We start from the raw sequence: 23,052 nt of genomic DNA, 5'->3' as shown, positions 1-23,052 counted from the left end.
AACAGTTCTCAAACACAACAGATTATAAAACCCATGCATGTCTTTTATGCAGAAAAAGAATTTGAAATCCATACATGCTGAGGGACAGATCCCCTGCTACCCTTCGCTGTAGTCACTTACACTATGGTAAAATGCTACTGCATCAAAATGGCAATTTTGCACATTTGTACAGTTGTAAATTACCTCATATGTTGCAAAGCAATAGAGACCCTGGCCTTCAGGGTTCTATACTGATAGTTACTATTTGCAAACTACTTTTAATGCAAATATCTATATTTTTTGGTCACGTGCTCTACTCATGCCATATGCCACTCCCAGGGATTGTCTACCCTTAAAATGCTACAGTGGCACATCCATGCCACTATAGCACTTCTGTGTAGACGCTACCTGTGCTGACGGAAGGGTTCTCCCATCAGCATAGGTAATCCACCTCCCCAAGAGGTGGTATCCAGGTCAATGGAAGAATTCTTCCATCGATTTAGCACTGTCTACTCGGGGACTTAGGTCAGTTTAACAACACTGCTCAGGGCTGTGGATTTTTCACATCGCTGACCAACATAGCTAAACCAACCTAATTTTCTAATGTAGACAAAGTTTTAGTCATACAAATGATACTGTAAGATACTGTATGTTTGAGAGGTTTATTTCTGTGCAAATTCTACCACCAATTCCATGTTCTTAGCAAAATACCAACTTTATATCATTTATATCAATGTATGAGTTAATGATCTGCACTTTAGTTTACCCACCCTGGGACACCTGCTAGAGGCACCCCAGGACCAGCAGCCCAAGCTGGGGCAATTCAGCCTCCAGAGGAAGGCAGACAACATTTAATTCCCTGCCTGGTAGTTCCAACACCTATCCCCATATTCCATGGGCAAATCACTGGCTTGCTCGGGGCCCCACTGGCAGAGTGGGAACTGCAGGCAGCCTGTGCCACTGTGGTCCCTCCTCTGGGTGGACTTACCACTTCTGGTAAGCTGTGTGATGAGTATTATCAGACCTTCACCTCATCCTGCTTTCTCTCAGGATGCATCACACATGGCAAACGCTCTCGTAACCCTAAGATTTCATCCTTAAAGAAAACTAACACTTGGGAATCCTCTTCTAAAACAAACACTGGACTATTGGTTCTGTGACTACTTCTGCTCCAATAAAGTGCAGATGTTGTTTTGACAACTTCTTCTGCTAGTCTGGCTGCAGCTGCACTATTCTGAAAAGGTTCATCTTTTTTGCTGCAGCAAGAGATGCTGGAATGTTATTCACTTGCCACCAGCCCAATTTGCCCACTGGGTCATACTGTAATCTACAAAATAATGACACTGAAAACAGAAAAAAATGCAGAGGCTATATTTTTTGCACTTATTCTCTTTTCTGTCTATTTCGAAGACTCAAAAGAGCAATCCACCAAAATTTACAAATGTGACATTATTGCAAAATAATGAAGATCCATAATTCTATCTGATGGTCCAAGTGTTTCCAGTACACTAATAGACAGGTTACTTAGGCACCAAACAGAAGGTTTCAGAGTCACTCTTCCCTGCTCTTCCCTCAGTTGAATCTTGATTCTACTAGCCAAATAACTTCATTCTTACTTGTGGTGAATTTAAATAAGCTGTGTTGCAGGCAGCCACTTATTTCTTGGAAATATTTGGGCAGCTGGCTGGCAGCTTTATCTGTTCCATAAGGATACATATAACCATGTGCTATCAATGCCCTGTTGACATTTAAATCCATATAATCTCACTATGTCCCCTAGTTGTTTAAAGGTTGTTTAACACAGATGATGAAAACTAGAGGGAAAAGCTGTAAATCTAGTTAATCTGAGGGCTCTCAGTGAAGAAAAGCAGTCCTAAGACCTGTTTGAGATGAATAAGAGGAGTTATCTATGAGCAGTAGGGTATACTCTTGCCACATCACCCATAGAAACCAACAGTGCCTTAAGGAATAAATGCAGAGGGTAGATCTATAGTAGGGATCAGCAACCTTTGGCATGCAGCCCATCAGGGAAATCCACTGGCAGGCCGGGATGGCTGCGGAAAGTGGCAGCCAGCACATCCCTTGGCCCACATCATTTCCCGTAGCCCCCATTGGCCTGGAATGGTGAACCACAACCAGTGGGAGCTGTGATCGGCTGAACCTGCAGACGCTACAGGTAAACAAACAAACCATCCCAGCTCACCAACGGATTTCCCTGATGGGCTGCGTGCCAAAGGTTGCCAATCCCTGACCTATAGAAATAAACATGGATGTTTTCTCCATAGTTGATAGCTACCAGAATGCCCATCAGATAGCCAATGTAACTAGTGCTGACTCCAGGCCACAACCAGGCCTGAAGGATAACTGAAAGGTTCTAGGTTGCTGGTGGAAATTCGCAAGTATAAGTCATCAGTTCACATAATAGGTACCCAATCAAACTTTCTAATAGCAGTCAGAAGGAATTAAGGGAGCAAAATAACAAGTATCCTTAGCATTTGCTCTGATGTGTTCAAAGCAGTGGTTCATAATCAACTGACGGTTTTTTCAAGCAGCTTGGCACAGCTATAAAAATAATCACTACAGACAGAAGTGTTTCAGGGAAAATAAAGTTCAGGATTAACAAATTGCCTGTGAATCATTAAGGAATAGGGCATGAAATGATATTAAGCCATGGCAACAAAGGGCTTCCAATTATTTATGAAAAAAGGCAACCGAGACAAACTGCTGTAGCATTCATTAAACTAATGAGGGGAAGCTCCTTGAATTGCAGTTTGAGGATAATACCTTGAGGTCAGAATAAAATTTGATGCAGCTTTGGTTTGATCTGTCTTCTGAAAACTGTGACATTCCCTTTAAAAATTCAGCCTTGTAGAATCTGAAGTAGAAAATGGTTTTGACTGCCTATGACAGGGTGCTGCTAGCTGCTATAAACAAAGCCTCTTTTGGGACACAGCATTCTGATCACTTAGAACACAGGACAACTGGATGTAGTTAGAGTAGGATGGAGTCAGGTGGTCCAATTGGGTTTGGAAGGTTAGATGGTATCACTTGTAGCTGTAGGAAGTCTGCTGAGCTAATTAGCTTATCAGCTGGCTAACTCAGAGAAGAAAGCAAATGGTATAAAAGGCTAAGCCAGGGAGTGGGGAGGGGTCCTTCTATCTGCTGCTATCATGTATTGTATCATAAGGAAAATAATAATAATAATAATAATAATAATAATTAATAAAGCTCTCTGTGAAGGTACCCTGGTGGAATGTGTGCACTGTTTAATCACCAGGAGGACTTCCCAGCATAGCCTTCCAGGGGTAGAGGGGGAACACACTAACTTTTTTAGAAGGGCAATGTAAGTGTGAAAAGTGTAGTATGCAGGTGTCAGTATTAGTCCATACTGCTAGGAGGTGATGAATTTTGTGTGCAGAATACTGCGAAGCACCAATTACATTTTAAAAATAACTACAAATACAATAATTTGTGATTGTCACTGATAATAGGTTTCAGAGAAAACTTCCAAAAAGGGGCTTAAAATCTATTATTAAGACGGACCAAATTGAAAAACAGATGGGTTTAAATGATTGGCAACTAAGAGATCAGAAGCTCTATTTGCTTCTAAAAGAAGGGGCACGCCCAACTCATGTGCAATAAAAGAGTGCTAACTAGGGCCTTGGATCTAATGTGTACCAGGCACCTCCTGAGAATTGTTGAACACTTGTAATTCTCAATGAAGTCAAGGATTGGATTCTTTGATCTGATAGGACTCATTTTGGGCTGTAAGCAACTAGAGAAAAGTAGCTCCGAGGCCCACTGGGTGATTGCCTAACTTGGTTCATCATGGTTCTTTAAATGCTATAGCTTTAACTGTGTACAGTTATCATTGCACACAAAACACACACTCTTAGCCCACATCCAAGATAAGAAAAAGACATGAGAGAGACATTTCCAAAGGCAGAAGGACTGATTATTTTCTAAATGATGAAACTAGTCTTTTTTTTCTTAGAGTCCAGTTTCATGGAAAGAAATAGTGAGTAGAAATAGGGAGGTGAGTATTGTGTCTGTACATAGCATTAGTGAGAGCACTACTAGAATTCATCTGCCTCAGAGGAACATGAGAAATCCTTATAAAACACTTGCTGAGTTGTGAATTTTGTTTTGCAGTTTAGGAAACAAACATTCCTGACCATTATGGCTAAGCTTCAGTCTTGAAGCATAAGATTTGATTACTCCTATTTCAGCCTGGATGATACATGTTATCAATGGTCATAAAATTATCCTCACACTCTTTAAACTCAGGTATAATATTAGGACCAAATTCACTATTGACAATCTTATGTAATTCTATTGATTTCAGGGGATTTATACCAGAACTTAATTTGTTCCTTAGACTCTTTTTTTCTTTTGTGAATCAAAATTTAAAGCCAATAATTTGGACCAACAAAATTATTCACCTCTAATTTTCAAGTGATTAGGGTTTTCCCTGCATCTACTGGTATCACTGAGAGATTAAAATAAAATTGATTGTGTAGCAGCTAAAATATATATTTGATCTGTTTGTACAGTGTGTTAGAAAGAGCACAAAATAATAATAAAAAAACTAATCTGCTTCCAGCTGGAGGTTGACATCATCGATATTGCAGGTGGTGCAAGAAAGAAAGAGGTAAACAAAAGCATGCCAAATTGGCTTGTTCTGTGTAAGAACCACAAGGAAGAAATCAACACTTTCCAAATGGAAGATGACAAAGTGAGAAATAACAGTTATGCCATGCTACATTATTCAGAAGGTTCTCAGAAGGTTTACTATGATGAACAATAGAGACCAAAGAACAAAATAAAACAAAACCCATTGTAAAAAGAATCTCACCATATCCCTTTAAATGCCAGAAGTCTCATTTCAATATGGTTTATGATGTAAAATATTCCTGTGGAGCTGCTTGTCCTTCACATTCTGTGCTTGGAGTTCTCAATCATTCTTTGGCAGGGGGAGCTGCTACAAACACGCAAGGAGGATTGAAAGTCTGGGGGTTGGATACATTTTTTATTTCTTTACACTTTTGGTAGTCAAAAAAGAAAATCCCTCATCAATCACTTGGATAGAAGTGCACAGGGCACCCATTTATTCTATTCAGAATAGGATCTGATGAGTTCAGATTCTTACTTATGTTCTTTCAATGCTCAGCCATTACATTTTCTTGGCTGTTATCTGAGCATTACTATTTATTACTAGTATACAAGAGAGATCCTATTCCAGTAATCTGTGACATACTGACCTAATTCATGTTTGCTGGTCGTATTACATTTATTGCAATTACTCTTGAAAGGGATAGGGTAATTTCTTGAAATCTCATTAGAGGAAAGGGGACTCCTGTTGGAGGCCTCCTCTGAATTTTCTCTGACACTATACCAATCTCTGCAGTTCCGGGAGCTCGAATGCTTGTGAAACAGCCTAAGAACAATGTTTGATTAATAGAAATTTTAATTAAAAAGCTAGCAATAAGATAAAGTCACTTCGTATCAATATATACACAGTGAAATTCATTTTTAAAGATAAGTCAAGTATTAACATCATTTGAATTTCCAAGAAAGAATGAGAAAAAATTCAGTAGAAAGAACTCTTACTGTCGGAAATTCATACTGGGCAAAGCGTCTGCTCTGTACCTAGTTAAAGTAACTGAGCTGGGTGTCAGAGAACTCCCTGGAAGGAAACACTTTCTACTAAGCCACAGGATGGATCTGTGACCATTACTGCAGTCCTGAGGCTGTAGTACCCTCTTTGTCTTGCCTGAACCCCAATATACAGGCAAAATGTCTACAAAATCCTTATAGAACTAGATCCACCAACTCCACTGCCAGGCACAGAGCTGCTGTGCAATCATTTTATGAAAAGTATGTGTGACCTAGTTATTTAGATAGGCTGTATAACTATATTGGGTTATCAGAATGTGTATTATACACCTATATTGCTTTAATTCAGTAGGGATTGTTACCAGGAAGAAGACAATAGCTCACAGATAAGAACATCCCAGCATATTCTTGAAAGATAATGGGAAAGCTTCTAACTTGGAAGATCCTGTACCCCACCTCTAAGGAAGTTGCAAATCTTATTTTGCCAGTGCTAGGAATAAACAGATGAAAGGGCTATAAAGAGTTAAAAAGAGATTTTGTCCCTTTGAGGGGTGTGATCAAATGACTCAGAATGATTTATAGACACACTCTCTGAAGCACACAGAGGGATTAGTTATTAGAGGGGTTAGAGATACCATAAGTAGGATTAATACATGCAGCATCCTACAAGCATTCCATAAAATCTAAACATTATATATATACACATTCCAATAAACACTAATATGTAATATTTTAACTCTACTAACCCACAGTTGAATCAGACTGGTTTCCAGGTATGAATTTGTCAGTGTTCAGTAAGATACCATGTCTTGGCATGAGCTGGCACTTGGTCTGCCAGCATCACACTTTGGTTCTAAATCAACAATGCTTTGCTTTGAGAAGGCTGTCTGGCTACTGGATGGCACAGGTCATCACTCCCGAAGAGCGGAACTGCAAGTGCTGAACCTAAGTCAGATCTGTTGAGGTAATTGCAATGGGTACCATAGATTTGCAGCACAATGCTTGATCTGAGAGGGGGTACACATCAATGAGAGTGAGAAGAGTCAGAGGGGCAGTCAGTTTGATAACTGTGACACTCACCACAGCTCCTTTCACAACACTGATGCCCTACCCCCACAGGGAACCCCATGAAGCCTGACTTTTAACAGGTTCTGCTGCATGTGGGGACCATCTGCACCTGCAACAGAAAAGGGAGAATTTGCTCCTTAACCCTTAAATATTTATATCCTTGAAGTTGGCCCTGAAACTGCAAAGTAGTCCATGCAGAAACTTACAAAGATCAGCAGATTTTCTGCAGGAGTAAGAACTTCACTGACTGATCCCTTTGCAGGACTGAGGCTTTGAAAAATGTTACATAACCCAACATCATTAAAAAGTATTGGCTAATTAAAAAAAAACCTAAACACTAAAAAAACACTAAATTGAAGTGACCCAATAGACAAGTTGCCAGGAACTATGTCATTAGTTTTCTTCAGCCAAATCTATCCCTGGTGTAACTTCATTGATTTCAGTGATCTTATTTGGCTGTTTATTCCTAAGAATACCATTTGAAGTCTTATTGATACCAATCATGTGAGCATCTCATTATATTGTTTCTTAAGAATGGAAGGGAGGAATCACCAGGAAGGGAGGAAAAGGCTAATCCATAAATTTCTCATTAGCTGAAAGAGAGAGAAACATTTGCTTGAATAATTGAATATATTTAGCATCATAGCCTGCAGTTAGTCATGTTTACTTATCCTTACTTTACTGCATTCAGAGAATAATATTATAAAGACTTTAACAAAACATTAATTGCTACCAATATGCGAGCTAGCTATTTAAAAGAAGTGCATCTAAAGATGCAAATTCTTTTAAGGCATGGGCATACCGCTATTTAGAATGTCAATAAATACAATTAACTTTGTATATGGTATCATTGCCATTGCCAACCACCAGTGATAAGCAAACCTTGGAAATAAAATTGAGTGAATAATTCACAGTAAATAATTTATCCAATTAATTTACTCTAATTTTATGCTCACGGCATATCCAGGAACAACTCACAATTTCCTTAAGTTTATTCAAGGATTTTCATATATAGTTGAATTTTTCTTTGCACTGACTATTAGATAACCAGTAGGCAAAATTTGAGTTGGTTTGTTTAGTTGTGATAGGTCAAGATTACCCACAATTTAGTTTCTGTTTCCTGTGGGGCAGAGGGGAGAAGGAAAGTGTGTGTGCACACGTGCATGCGCAATGCTATTTACAACATTTCTTTGATTTTGCTGCACAAGCCTTTTTGAAAAGTGAATTTCAAGTACTCATATGACAGGTTTCAGAGTAGCAGCCATGTTAGTCTGTATCCGCAAAAAGAAAAGGAGGACTTTTGACACCTTAGAGACTAACAAATTTATTTGAGCATAAGTTTTCGTGAGCTACAGCTCACTTCATTGGATGCATTCAGTGGAAAATACAGTGGGGAGATTTATATATACAGAGAACATGAAACAATGGGTGTTACAATACATACAGTAATGAGAGTGATCAGGTAAGGTGAGCTATTACCAGCAGGAGAGCGGGGGGGAATATCACTTTTGCGGTGATAATCAAGGTGGGCCATTTCTAGCAGTTGACAAGAACCTCTGAGGAACAGTACGGGGTGGGGGGAATAAACATGGGGAAATAGTTTTACTTTGTGTAATGACCCATCCACTCCCAGTCTTTATTCAAGCCTAAATTAACTGTACCCAGTTTGCAAATTAATTCCAATTCAGCAGTCTCTCGTTGGAGTCTGTTTTTGAAGATTTTTGTTGAAGAATTGCCACTTTTAGGTCTGTAATTGAGTAACCAGAGAGATTGAAGTGTTCTCCGACTGGTTTTTGAATGTTATAATTCTTGACATCTGATTTGTGTCCATTTATTCTTTTACATAGAGACTGTCTAGTTTGACCAATGTACATGGCAGAGTGGCATTGCTGGCACATGATGACATATATCACATTGGTAGATGTGCAGGTGAACGAGCCTCTGATAGTGTGCTAATCAGAATTTGGCCCTATCATGGTGTCTCCTGAATAGATATGTGGACACAGTTGGCAACAGGCTTTGTTGCAAGGATAGGTTCCTGGGTTAGTGGTTCTGTTGTGTGGTGTGTGGTTGCTGGTGAGTATTTGCTTCAGGTTGGGGGGCTGTCTGTAAGCAAGGACTGGCCTGTCTCCCAAGATCTGTGAGAGTGATGGGTCGTACTTCAGGATAGGTTGTAGATCCTTGATGATGCATTGGAGAGAACATAAGAATACAAGAAGTGACCATGGATACGGCTAAATTAAGTGCATAGCTACACAGTATTTTGCAGTATTAAATATTTAGGTTAATTGAAAAAAAATGGCTTGGATTAGAGATGGTAAAAATGGAGTGTGATTCTGGTTTGCAAAAAAACTTTGTTGATCCATTTTTCACTTTCTTTCTCATGTTCATCTCTAAATGTTCTGCAGTGTAAATTCTTTGTGAAAATATTTTTGTGGGAAATATGTCTAATTGCTTTGGACACACAATCTCATTTCATATTTCTTAATAGGCCAACATCTGGTGAAAATTTTCTTGTGAAATTTTGGAAAAAAAAATTTTTTTATCATTTTGGGTCATTCCTCACCTCTCATATTTTCTCCTGCACAATTTAATAAAATGGCAATTTCAGCATTACAAATATGCACAAATCTGAATTTTAAGCTACAAATTTCAAAATTTTAAGTTCTTAGCCATATTCTCTTAGGAATAGGCTCATATCTGTTTCTGAAATGAATCAGTTTTCACTGGCAATAGAGCCATATTCAAAGGAAAGATTTATACAGCATGACTAGTGTTTTGGCAAAATGAACTCAATCAGTGGCATTCAATACCATTTGGCTCCACAGAATTATCCTTTCTTTGTAAATATTATGTATACTTCTACTAAAAAAGCTTATTTTTATTGTCTGAAGTTTCTGATCACACTTCCAGTTGCAGGAAGACCATAAGTGGCAGGTACTCAAGATGTACTGATGGCAGTATACATATAGAAAGCTTTTGAATTTGTGAAAATTTTTATATTCCAGGCTCTCATATGATGAAGTTACTATTGGTTAATTTAATTGCAATGCATGGGCAGTTGGCTGAGCATTGTTGCCCCTTGCAATATATTAGGCAGTGGTTTAATGTATTTAAAATGTTAATGGATTGGTGCTAAAATGGTGTCATTGGCCTTATAGCATGATCTCAGCAGCTGCTGGTTTTGCATGACTCCTACTTTATCAATCATTCACAGAGAGACGACTAAACAGATTCACAGCCACTGTCCATTCTGTTTGGATATAACACTTGGAAATCCAGACCTTTTGAATAGTGTTTTCTTGTATTTAAACACATCACAAGGACATTTTTAGTTAATTTTATTTTAGTGAATATCCTGAAGGATTAGGGCAGTTAAATGGTGTGGCATGTCAAGAAATGTCCATTTATTTTTCCCTATTTTTGTAACGCTTCAGATCTATAACTGGCAATTGTATTCTGTGTTTTCATTGCCATGCAGATGATGGTCAGCTCTACCTATGTTTTTAATTCTATCCTACTTGGAAGGGTTTGTGCCTGCAGAATTGCTTTTCAGAGTTTCAAGGCTGAATAAACTCCTGCTAGTATAAGCTAAATCCAAGTAAAGCTCAGATTCTGATCATTGGCAATTAACTGCTCTCTGGCCATGGCTAAATTGGATTTCATTTTCTTTGCTAGGTTTTTTAAAGTTCACTTCAGCATATACTATAAACTTAATTTATATCTGTGGTTCACAAATTTCTTCTGATAACCACATTATTAAAAGTTTTTCTACTCATTTGAGAAGAATTCATTATTTTAATTTTTTAACACTTTTTAAAATATTGTCACTAAAAATGTTGTAAATGATTTATTCACCTGATATGCACCCCTTCTTTTCCTATTTAAGGATTGTCTAGAAATCAATCATAATCTTTACAGATGTTTTCACTATTTATAATTGTTCAAAGAATAATGTATTAGCATATTGATCTTATAAACTTCTCTGAACAGTTTGCAGCTACTATTCTACTGAGCAGTTGATATTTGGAATTCAAAACTCACTCTCTGTGTGAATGCATCCAATGAAGTGAGCTGTAGCTCATGAAAGCTTATGCGCAAATAAATTTGTTAGTCTCTAAGGTGCCACAAGTACTCCTTTTCTTTCTGTGTGACTAATCATCTGGAGCCACATGGCATGGTTTCTGTTGCACGATTGGATGACTTAACCCTTTTATAAACAGAAGCAGCGTCAGAAGCAATCATTAGCACTGAATCTCTCAAGCAGAGGATGAGAGGAGAGCTTTTTAGGAATTGATTCCAGATGAGGTGGCCTAGTAAATTTTAGGATACATAAAGTCTTCTTTTGTCCTTTTGCACAAAAAAAGAGCATTATATTTAGCTATGTATGTGGACACCAACTTTTAAAACAGCTGGGATAGTGCATAAGTTGAATTCATTTGTCTCCATTTTATGCTATGCTATACCTTACCAGTCATTAACCATAATCATAAATTCCATGTATGTGTGTAGAGACAAAGTGGATAAGGTAATATCTTTGGTTGGACCAACTTCTGTTGGTCTCTGTGTAGCTCAAAACCTTGGACAGAAGTTGGTCCAATAAAAGATATTACCTCGCCCACCTTGTCTCTCTAACATCCTGGGACCAAAACAGCTAAAACAATACTGCATACAATGTATGTGTGCAGTGCTTTACACAGGATACAATCACATGCTTTTGTCCAACTCACTGTATTAACTACATTAGAGCTAGTCTATGTTGTTGGGTTTCAAGGCTCACCCGTCACTATCAGGGACTGATGTCCACTGCCTGAATGAGGCACTGGGCACCAGTCAATCAATAGTAATCATGTATTATGACACCATTCCTTGTTAAGGCTAATGGGGTTTGGTAATGAACGTTTCACTGATTTTTAATGAAGTTCATTGCATTGGACCCAGAAGTTAGTAAAGCAACATATGTATTTTCCATAAATACAGAAATAATATGTCCCAAAGACTAATTTGCTTACAATCTAGTCTTCCTCTGTATTTTGAGCTATAGTGCAATATGCTGAAAAGAAAGCAAGTCTTTAAAGATCACAAACAACCAATTTCACAGTACAAGCAGTCGTAAATAGAGCTAAATTCCCCTTAGTAATACACTATTCATCTCTGTGCTTCATTGAGTTCAAAGAAAAGCATTTTTCAGAGTTTAAGCAATTAAGTTTACATTTTATTTTCTCCTTGAAAAAGGAAGTTATCACAAAAGCATGGGATTAGGAAGCCACTGTGCTACTGGAGGTATTTTCTGTGTATGAAATTTCAATTTAGCAAAGCACGTCAAATCCTAAAGGCAGTTAAGACCGAATATGCTAAAACCATTTTGTTTTCACAGCATATTTATTTTGTATCAGTGCTGACCCAGTTAATTAGCGACTGCATTAAAATGGTGAGCATTAGATTCAGGTCGCAGCATCTGCTGAACGCTCACTACCAAACTCTCCTGAATATTTACTTGACAAAATAGCCAAAGAATACTTTAAAAAGTATGGGTAGATATAAAAAGGAATCCCAAATGTGGTATGTGGACACATGTAAGGTGCAGTTCAGAGAGCTGCATGCCAATCGGACAGGAAGCTCTGAACTGAAGAGAAAACTGTATAAGATTTCAAAGGAATTTGTATCAGTGTCCCCATCACAGCAGCAATCTGTTGGCTGGCTCAGAAAAGCCCTTGCCCAAAGGAAAGGGGGGGTGTGGGTGTGGGTGTGTGCGCGCGCGCACATGTGTGTGTGTGTGTGTGTGTGTGTGTACAAAAATCCCCTGCTGTGTGTAGCAGCACAAGAACCTGCCAAACTAACACTTCCTGCAGTCTATGCTCTAGGAAGTGCGGGCACTGCTTCCTCTGGCTTTCACTCTAGAGAGTTAACACTGGAAAGAGGATTCGAGAAAATGTATGTTAAACTTCTTCGCTGTTTCAATGAAAGCAACATACTTGCATACCAGCTGGAAGACACGGGAGATCTAAAACCAACATCTCCAACCATTTATAGTCAGGAAAGAGCCCATCCCTAAGCCCTCTTTGTAAGAGTGGGGCTGTTAATCCTGGTGTCCTGGGAAAATTTCATTTTGTTTAATTATACTCAGTCTACCTAAATTCCCCCTGCAGTTTTGACTGGGTTGCTGCACACTGTTAAACAGTTGCTTTGTTTAACCCAGAATGGGCTGTATTTTAGTACTATATGAGGTGATTCCTGAATATAAATTGAATACCATTATTTTAAAATTTGCCTTCAGACTGAAAGGTACTATAAGGATGTAAAATCATTATGATTACTGACCTATAATCTCATATCAGGTTTTGCAAAAAGAAAAAGGAGTACTTGTGGCACCTTAGAGACTAACAAATTTATTTGAGCATAAACTTTCGTGAGCTACAGCTCACTTCATCAGATACATTCAGTGGAAAATACAGTAAGGAGATTTATATACATAGAGAACATGAAACAATGGGTGTTACCATACACACTGTAACGAGAGTGATCACTTAAGATGAGCTATTACCAGCAGGAGAGCAGGGGGGGAATATCACTTTTGCGGTGATAATCAAGATGGGCCATTTCCAGCAGTTAACAAAAACATCTGAGGAACAGTGGGGGGTGGGGAGGGAATAAACATAGGGAAATAGTTTTACTTTGTGTAATGACCCATCCACTCCCAGTCTTTATTCAAGCCTAAGTTAATTGTATCCAGTTTGAAAATTAATTCCAATTCAGCAGTCTCTCATTGGAGTCTGTTTTTCAAGTTTTTTTGTGGAAGATTTGCAACTTTTAGGTCTGTAATCGTGTGACCAAAGAGACTGAAGTGTTCTCCGACTGATTTTTGAATGTTATAATTCTTGATGTCTGATTTGTGTCCATTTATTCTTTTACGTAGAGACTGTCCAGTTTGACCAATGTACATAGCAGAGGGGCATTGCTGGCACATGATGGCATATATCACATTGGTAGATGTGCAGATGAACGAGCCTCTGATAGTGTGGCTGATGTGATTAGGCCCTATGATGGTGTCCCCTGAATAGATATGTGGACACAGTTGGCAACGGGCTTTGTTGCAAGGATAGGTTCCTGGGTTAGTGGTTCTGTTGTGTGGTGTATCGTTGCTGGTGAGTATTTGCTTCAGGTTGGGGGGCTGTCTGTAAGCAAGGACTGGCCTGTCTCCCAAGATCTGTGAGAGTGATGGGTTGTCCTTCAGGATAGGTTGTAGATCCTTGATGAAGTGTTGGAGAGGTTTTAGTTGAGGGCTAATGGCGTTTTGTTATTTTCTTTGTTGGGCCTGTCCTGTAGTAGGTGACTTCTGAGTACTCTTCTGGCTCTGCCAATCTGTTTCTTCACTTCAGCAGGTGGGTATTGTAGTTGTAAGAATGCTTGATAGACATCTTGTAGATGTTTGTCTCTGTCTGAGGGGTTGGAGCAAATGTGGCTGTATCGTAGAACTTGGCTGTAGACAATGAATCATGTGGTGTGGTCTGGATGAAAGCTGGAGGCATGTAGGTAGGAATAGCAGTCAGTAGGTTTCCGGTATAGGGTGGTTTATGTGACCATCGCTTATTAGCACCGTAGTGTCCAGGAAGTGGATCACTTGTGTGGACTGGTCCAGGCTGAGGTTGATGGTGGGATGGAAATTATTGAAATCATGGTGGAATTCCTCAAGGGCTTCTTTTCTGTGGGTCCAGATGATGAAGATGTCATCAATGTAGCACAAGTAGAGTAGGGGCATTAGGGGACGAGAGCTGAGGAAGCATTGTTCTAAGTCAGCCATAAAAATGTTGGCATACTGTGGGGCCATGCAGGGTACCCATAGCAGTGCCGCTGATTTGAAGGTATACATTGTCCCCAAATGTGAAATAGTTATGGGTGAGGACAAAGTCATAAAGTTCAGCCACCAGGTTAGCCATGACATTATCGGGGATACTGTTCCTGACGACTTGTAGTCCATCTTTGTGTGGAATGTTGGTGTAGAGGGCTTCTACATCCATAGTGGCCAGGATGGTGTTTTCAGAAAGATCACCGATACTCCCTGAAAAAGCACAAGAACAAATCTGCACAGACACAACCCTGGAACCCCGACCTGGGGTATTCCATCTGCCACCCAAGATCCATAAACCTGGAAATCCTGGATGCCCCATCATCTCAGGCATTGGCACCCTGACAGCAGAATTGTCTGGCTATGTAGACTCCCTCCTCCGGCCCTACCCTACCAGCACTCCAAGCTATCTTTGAGACACCACTGACTTCCTGAGGAAACTACAATCCATCGGTGATCTTCCTGAAAACGCCATCCTGGCCACTATGGATGCAGAAGCCCTCTACACCAACATTCCACACAAAGATGGACTACAAGCCGTCAGGCAGCTTGAAGAGCTATCAAGATCAATGGCGAGATTTCTTGGAAGAGGTCCACTAACCAAGAGATCCAACCCAATTGGAAGGTACAGCGAGGCAGCTGGCGGGATTGGGTGAGGCAATAAGGCAGGATCAGGCTGTGTGGCAAGACAGGCAGGCAAGGCAGCAATTTAGGGCCATGTAGGGTCCAAGTAGCAACTAGAAAGCAATGGCTTGTTGCTCAGACAAGGCCAGAAAGAAAGCAAGATGTTTATAGATGGTCACCAGACAATCAGGGTCAAGACCATGTAGCCAATCAGGAAGCAAGTCAGAGAACCCTTGACACTGACATACGCAACTGCAAATTCCCTGGTAATTCAATTAGTTGGTGTGATGTGATGACTAAGGATGCTTCCCAAGAACCTACTAGGCTGGGGTTTGAGACTAGCATCCTAACACCACTGTTCAGTCATGCCTTCTCCCCCATCCTCTGCCAGAGGAGGTAAAAGGATTTAAGCAGAGGTCTCCTACCTCTCAGGAAAGTGCTATTGGATATTCTAGCATGGGGATCCCTCAGTCTCTCCTGTTGAAGCTGTTCTACTGTGGATAAATAATGAAAGAATGATGGGACCAGGAGGACTGGACCTAGGGTGTCTCACGACTCTGGTAGTTGCTCCAGTCACTGGACTACAGGCATTCTCTGTCTCTGGACCAATGACTATTTAAGTATTTTTCCACAGTGGAAAAGTCATTAGGAGGAGAGAGAAAATGTCTCTATATTTCATGGGTAAGGGCACCCACCTGCAAGGTCAGTTCTGGCAGAAGGGGAAGAAATTGAATCTGGGTCTCCCACATCCTGGGCAAGAGCTCTAACCACTTGGAAAAAAATGATAAGGTGGGTACCTCCTCCTCCAGCTAGATTTTGAAGGGGACTCAATCCAATAGGCAGCTTCTGAGCCAGCATACCAGTCTGGACTCCGCATGTGACTTAACGGGCGAACATCTATCTTCCCTGGTTTGTGAATTGCACTGTGGCTTAGGTGGGAGATAGGCATCTGGATGCCTAGAGGGTGGAAGCAGTGTGCATGCCCAGGGTCTAAAGCTTATTATGCATCTATGCCTATTATGTATCTTATTATGCCCAACTTTTACAGTGGAAAGTTAGGCACCGAGTGACTAGATGGGAGTTTTGTGGATTGCAGGACTGCTGTGCACTGGAACTATTTGTTGTGAACAATTTATTCCCCCAATTCTGCCCTTTTTTTCAGGATGTGGATTGTCCATGAGGAGGTCGTGATTTGTACTTATTTGCTTGCTATTCAAAAATTGCTCTACCGGTAGACTGTATTAATAGATTTGGGCATGTCTGTTTTTGTGAACTGCTTGCAATAGTATTCTTCTTAGCATCTAGACTTCACCGTTCAAGCGGTGTGACTGATCACCTAAGTCACAAGTTTCTGTATCCTGACTGGATGAAATAAACCGTCTGAACAGGAGCAATGCTTGGAGACATCATTGGAGTAGTATAGTACGGTCCTGTACGAACAGCCACAGCCCAGCATGGTAGTTACAGGACCTCCGTTTTTTGAAAGCTAGCGTTTCAGGATTATGTAATCAGTAGGAACTGACAGGGCATGTAGCTCTGGAATCATACAGCTGATCACATGAGCAAGACAGAAAATACAAGGCAAGGCCTGATAGTTAGAGAGAGGCCTGTAGAGAAGAAGACACTGCTTGCAAGTCTCTCTATGGGGAAATCTGAAAAACAGCCAGAGCTGTTGGGCAGAACCCAGGGAAGGAGCCTGAGGGGCTGAGTCAAGGACTTAACCTCCGTAACTGAGGAGAGACCTCTGTAAGCCCAGAGGGGAGCCAAAAGACACAGGCTAGCAAGGGGCTGGGACAAAAAGCTGGTGAACAGGCAGAGCATGGTCTTGGGCCACTGTGGATCTCTGTAGCAAAGGGGTGAACTGACTGCGTGGAACCTCTGCACCAAAAGATGGACACTTGAAACCTAGGGAAGGGGAAATCCTGATACAAGAGGTGAAGGGCTTAGAATGTTTGGAAATTTGTACTTGGAAATTTTATTAAATGAGATCCCAGAAGAGCAGTTTTTGTTTTAAACTTTAAAAGCTGTGGGGGAGGGACAGGGCAATTACACTGAGAAGGGACTCTGAAGCAGATGTGCCTGTGATGAGGACCCAGGGACAGTGATTCTACCAAAGGACCATTTTACCGAGATAGACACAGAAGACAAGCAGGCTTAAGATATTTAAATCACCTTCTGTCTTCCCTCCTTTATACAGCAAGGAACATTGTGTTTGACTTTTTTCATGGATCCCAGATTTAAAATTAGCAGGGTTCCTCCCTGACTGAAAGAGAGAGATATAAACTAGATTTATGGTTTGTTTAGCAGACTTCATTTTCTTTTGTCATATTCACAACAAGTCGTTATTCTGGATGATGCTGTGAAATCTTCTCAGCCCCTGATACCACCTTCCTCCCTGATTGGCACAGGTGCTTGCTGGCAGCTCATTTCACCATGGCAACAGCAGCAGAGGTAGTGGTCTTCCCATCCCATCAACAGCCCTTCCTTGCTGCCCCGTGAGCATCTCTAAGACTTCAGAGAAATATATATGGACCTGTGCCATGTGTGTTCTCTAGAACCAGGGCCTGCAGACACTGAACCCCCACCTCAGTATCTAGCTGAAGGGAAGACACCATGTCTGAGGCCAGAAGAATGTCTAGATAAGCAGTTCCCAAACTTTTACTAAGATGACCCACCAACTGCATTTTGTCTTTTTTTGTAGTCCACCATTATGTATATGCACCTTCCCCACCCTGGGATTGCAACCCTAATCCTGGCCTGCTGCAGGAAGGAGGCCCCAGGGTGGAAGGAGATGGAGATCAAGCCCACCCCACAGCAGCAGCTCCTGTTCCATGGGGCTGGGCCCAATTTCCTGCTCTGGGCGTTGCCACCTCACACTCGGGGTCATGGCACCATTCAGCTTTTGCCGCGCTGCCTCGGGCACAACCCCGCAGGACAGGAGCTGCTACTGCAGATTGAGTGTGGTGCAGGCCTGCTCTCCAACCCCTCAGGCATCCCCTCCACATCAGGCCAAATGAAGAGCTTGTTTTCCTAGGTCAGGACCTAATGATGAGTTAATGGAGTCCTGGACATGGCAACCTACCTGGAACCTTCCTGTGATCCACTGATGGGTTGGGACCCACCATTTGGGAAAAACTCACCAGACATGGGACTTACTGCTGCTATATTCCCCCTCTCCTCCTCACTGATGCTGGTGATCAGTGATCACTCACTTGAGTTTACTTAGTTTGTTTAAAAATTAATAGTTCTCTCATTTATTATGTGACAATGGTAAAGAATCACAAAGAGTTACTCCCTTTTAATGTTGTCTAAGGAATTTTCAGTCTGATCCTGTTTCCCTAGTCTAACAAACTTAGTAAGGGCTTGTACACAAGAGAAAATAGCATTGTGAATGTGAATTTAAACTAATTTAGGTAAACAAGAGTGCACACAGGGTTTGACACTCTTATTTGAGCTTAAGAGTAGCTTATAGAGGTTTAATTTAAGTCTATTAGGAAGAGGTTTAAACTAAACTGAAATAAGATGCTCTAAAATCCAAATAATAAGAGAGTGCACATGGGGGTTTACACTTGTTTAACTAAATTAGCCTAAATTCACATTTTAAGATAAACCATTGCAACTTGCCTGTGTAGAAAAGCCCTGTCTTCCTCTGCTTTGGTGCAGGGATTCTTGCTGGATCCCATTCTAGTTCCCACTGCTGCCCGGCTTCCTGCTATAGTTTTACAATATACATAGCCTCACATCCTCCCCATCACACACCCTTTTTTTCTGTATAAACAATCTATCAAAAATAGTACAATATCAAAGAACAAGATGAATCATTGGTTATCCACCAAGTAGGCCATTTTTGCCAAACATTGCCCCAACTTCCTGTATAAGGCCCATCTCAATGGCTGGGCTTTGGTCTCAAAATGCAGCATTTCCATTAATGACAAAGCTGTCAAACAAATACTTCTTGCCTTTGTAGTTAGTATGCACTTTGACTGAACAAGGCAACATACCTGTCTACTCAGGCTACTTAGCAGGACACTGGCTATTCCAATTTAGGGCTAGGACTTTTCTTCTATAAGTCACTCACAAATCAAAATCACCTCTCTTCCCCTGCATCATTTTAAAATTTAGCAGTAGTATTACAAATCTTGAGAATAACAATCTGAGACAGTTAAGGTATGTTATCTTTGGATGCAGATCCCAAGAAATAGGCATCACTCACAATTATGAGGATGCTATTCTTAATTCCATTTCTCTGAAAGACAGATGGACATACTTCTTTCACCTTCCAGCCTTTGATATTCTCATTCCCATATTTAATATTCTCATAGTGCCATTTCACACAGGATAATCAGGCATGCATTTTCAGAGACACTACCCTCATTAGTACATAAACATATGTTCATGTATGAATAAAATCTCCTTCCCAAACTCTTTTGCAAACAAAAGAGTCACATGAATATTTGCTGAAAGTAAACAAAAACAATATAAACATTCCTGGATTTTAAAAATATGATCTTGAATAATTATTCACCAGTTCTATATAAGCTTATATGGTATGTAGTGCATATATGGTAGTGTCCCCCTATTTGAATACCTTTTAAAAGGTAAAAAATGCTGAAAAATGCTATAAAACAAAGTTTTTAAAAGCAAGTATATTCTTAGTGTTGCAAGTGCCATGTAACCATAAATAACAGGATAAAAAATATTGAAAAAACACTGAAGTACACTCATCATATTTAAATTTTGTCATTGTTAATAATATCCAGAGAGTCACAGGATGTCATCTGGAGGAGCCACGAGGCACAGCTAAATAACATAGCTAAATAGCTATCTTTTTGTAAGTATTGTACTAAGTGAACTCAAGGCTTGTGAAAGGTGCCAAATTAACAGCACTGAAAATGAAAATTTGCTATTTATCCTGAGGAAAAAGTATATCCTGAACCAAAGCAGAACTGACTCTTTCCTTTACGTTCCCTCCCCTGTCTGTTTTAACTACCAGTTCTAGGGGTAAGAGGGTCTGAGGGTAGGATTTTCAAAAGGACACAGCACTATCCCAACTCTGTTTCCACCAAATCAATGCTAAAACTCCCACTGACTTCAATGGGAGCAGTTAGGACAACACTGAGCACTTTCAAAAATCCCACACTTAGTCTCCATCCATTCAGACTTTGGTGCCTCTGCTAAGGCTAGCAACAAGCACTTCAATTAGTGCCCAATGCGATCATGATAATTTTTGTAATGTGAGAACCTGTTAATTAGGAACTAGACTGAGTTCACCAACTCCTGAAAATGAGCTCTGTGAAGCTCAAGAAAGCTCAAAAAGCTCAAGCTATTCTATCAGCCGAAGTTAGTCTAATAAATGATATTATCTCACCATACCTTTTCTCTCTAATATCCTGGGACCAACATAGCAACAACAACACTGCAAACCACCAACTCCTTACATACAAAGACCCAATTCACTCCCCTGAACACCATTGACTTTTGTATAGTATAAATTTAAACCAGTGCCCACACTTATTCTCCAACTCATTCCTAGCTTTAAAAAAATCATTAATGCCCCAATTCAAAGCACCATACTTACCCCTGTGCTTAAGTCAGTCCTTATTTAACAGGTATGCATATGCTTAAGTGCTTTGCTGAATTGGGTCTAAAATATCAAGTTTGATAGATCTGAGTGAGACATATTTTGACAAGGAGCCAAACTAAGATTCTAATGTGACTATCTGCTATTCCTTATAGACTACACATCACATATATGGAGATAATGTCCATGTCTTAAGTTGCAAAGCTATGATAGAAACTGCACAACCATGTGAAAAAATTAAGAGCCATAAGATAAATAAATGTATCATGCATCTCTGATGGCCGCATTTGCCCGCTGCCCATTAATCCATCTCTATTGGGACGATTAACATTCCAAACCCCTGCACAGATTCAAACTGCTGCTATTCTTTTTTTTTTCTTTTTTTTTTAAATAATCAGCCCTCAGTAGACATTTTCCTCCTTCAACTCCAAAGTGTGACATTCTCTCCCAGAATTACACCTGTCTGAAGCCCAAGATCGACAATATTCCGTCTAAGGCTAAGTAACAGTTCTTTTGCACATAAAATCATCACAATTTAAATTGTTTTCTTATTACACATCAAAGTTAAAAACAGGATCTCAATATCATTGGAAAGGGAAAACACCCCATCTTTCTAATAGGACACACAGTTATGGAAGGGCCTGAAATAATGGAGTTTAAAGTTGGGATGCTCTTCCATATAGAAAAGCTATTTTAGATCATTTATTGGGGGTTTATGACCCAGTAACAGAAGTTAAATACTTAATTTAGTACTTTTCGTTTATAATTTCAAAGCTCTTTACTTAAGAAGGGAAGTAATCATCATTTCCATTTTATAGATAGTAAAACGAAGACACTAAGAGGTGAAGTGACTTGCCGAAAGTCACAGAGCAGGTCATTGCTGAGAGCTGAAAAGCTGGACCCATGGTAGCTAGGTAGCTTGGCATTATAAGTAGAAAATATCAAAAGTAGTCAAAGTGCCATTTTGTAAAACTTTGAAATAATCCTAAAATTGATTTTCTCTACTACATCCACATTACAGAATGGCATGGTACAGTACTTTACCACTTATGAGTAATGCACCCACCCCAAACACATGCTGATATAATCCTTATACCACATCTCCCTATATATATATATATATATATATATAGATATATAGATATATATATATGACTAATTTTAACTTTAGGCAGTTTCTCTTTAAGTCTCTTACTTTATATCTGGTATGAGGGAGAGATAACAAAATAAAAGAAACTTTGGGGAAGGGGTTACTTTTATGTTCCACAGCAGATGTAGATAAAGCCTTAGGGCTTTCTTTAGGCTAGAATCACCAAAGCATCCAACTGCCTCCCAAATCAAAGGAAAATCAATTTTGTTTTTGTTGAGCTCTCTCAGGGCTAGACGCTACCCTCAGATATGTTTGCTCAACTCCTGTGGGACTTGCACATGCATATCTGAGGGCAGAATTTGGCCTTAGTGACAAGTATTACTTCATTCCAGCACATCATGTTATCTGTTATCTCTATTTCAATCTCTTTTTCTATCACACCTGAATCTTGGGGGACACTATAAAAAGAAGTAAAGTATGTTCTATTTCTTGGCAGTTTCATTTGTAAAAGGAGATTCAGTAAGATTGTATCTGGTTGGTCATCAGGAGAGCTTAAATGCTGTCACTGTAAGGCTGTCACAGCCTTATGTTCAGAATTATCCACACTGTGAATGAACAAAAGACCAAACTAATGGTAACATCAAAAATCAAGAAACAGGTTAACAATGGAGACATCAAACTAGTACCCAGTTTCTGCAACTCAGGGTCCATCATAACGTATGACAACTGCTACGTAGAGCATGACATTGACAAGAAGACAGCTACTCCTATCAGAACATTTGTGTGCCTGAGTAAAATATTCGGAACCTTAAATCAGTGTCCACGGCAGCTAAAATCAGATTATATACAATGCTTATTTTTATCCACATTACTGTATGGTTGTGAAACATGGCTAATGACAAAGCATCTGAAGCAAAAACTGCTAACATCTGAAATGAGGATGCTAGAATGGCCACCTAGCAACTGCCTAAAATAGTACCCTATGGAGGAGTGCACACACAGAGAGAGGCCATGGACATCCAAGGAGCCATATTATCCCTATTCATAGACTTTATGGCTAGACGAAACCATCATCTGGCCTCATATGCATTGCAGGCCACAGAACCTCGCCAACCCACTCTTGTAACAGACCCGTAACCTCTGGGTGAGTTACTGAAGTCCTCAAACCATTATTTCAAGTTAAAAGAGAATTTACCATTTGCTCTAGTACAAATCAGCAATTAATCCATGGCCCATGCTGCAGAGGAA

Source organism: Dermochelys coriacea, chromosome 1 (genome assembly GCF_009764565.3).
Source record: "Dermochelys coriacea isolate rDerCor1 chromosome 1, rDerCor1.pri.v4, whole genome shotgun sequence".
Classification (NCBI taxonomy): Eukaryota; Metazoa; Chordata; order Testudines; family Dermochelyidae; genus Dermochelys; species Dermochelys coriacea.
The sequence above is the reverse complement of the archived record's forward strand: the minus strand, read 5'-3'. Positions refer to the sequence as shown.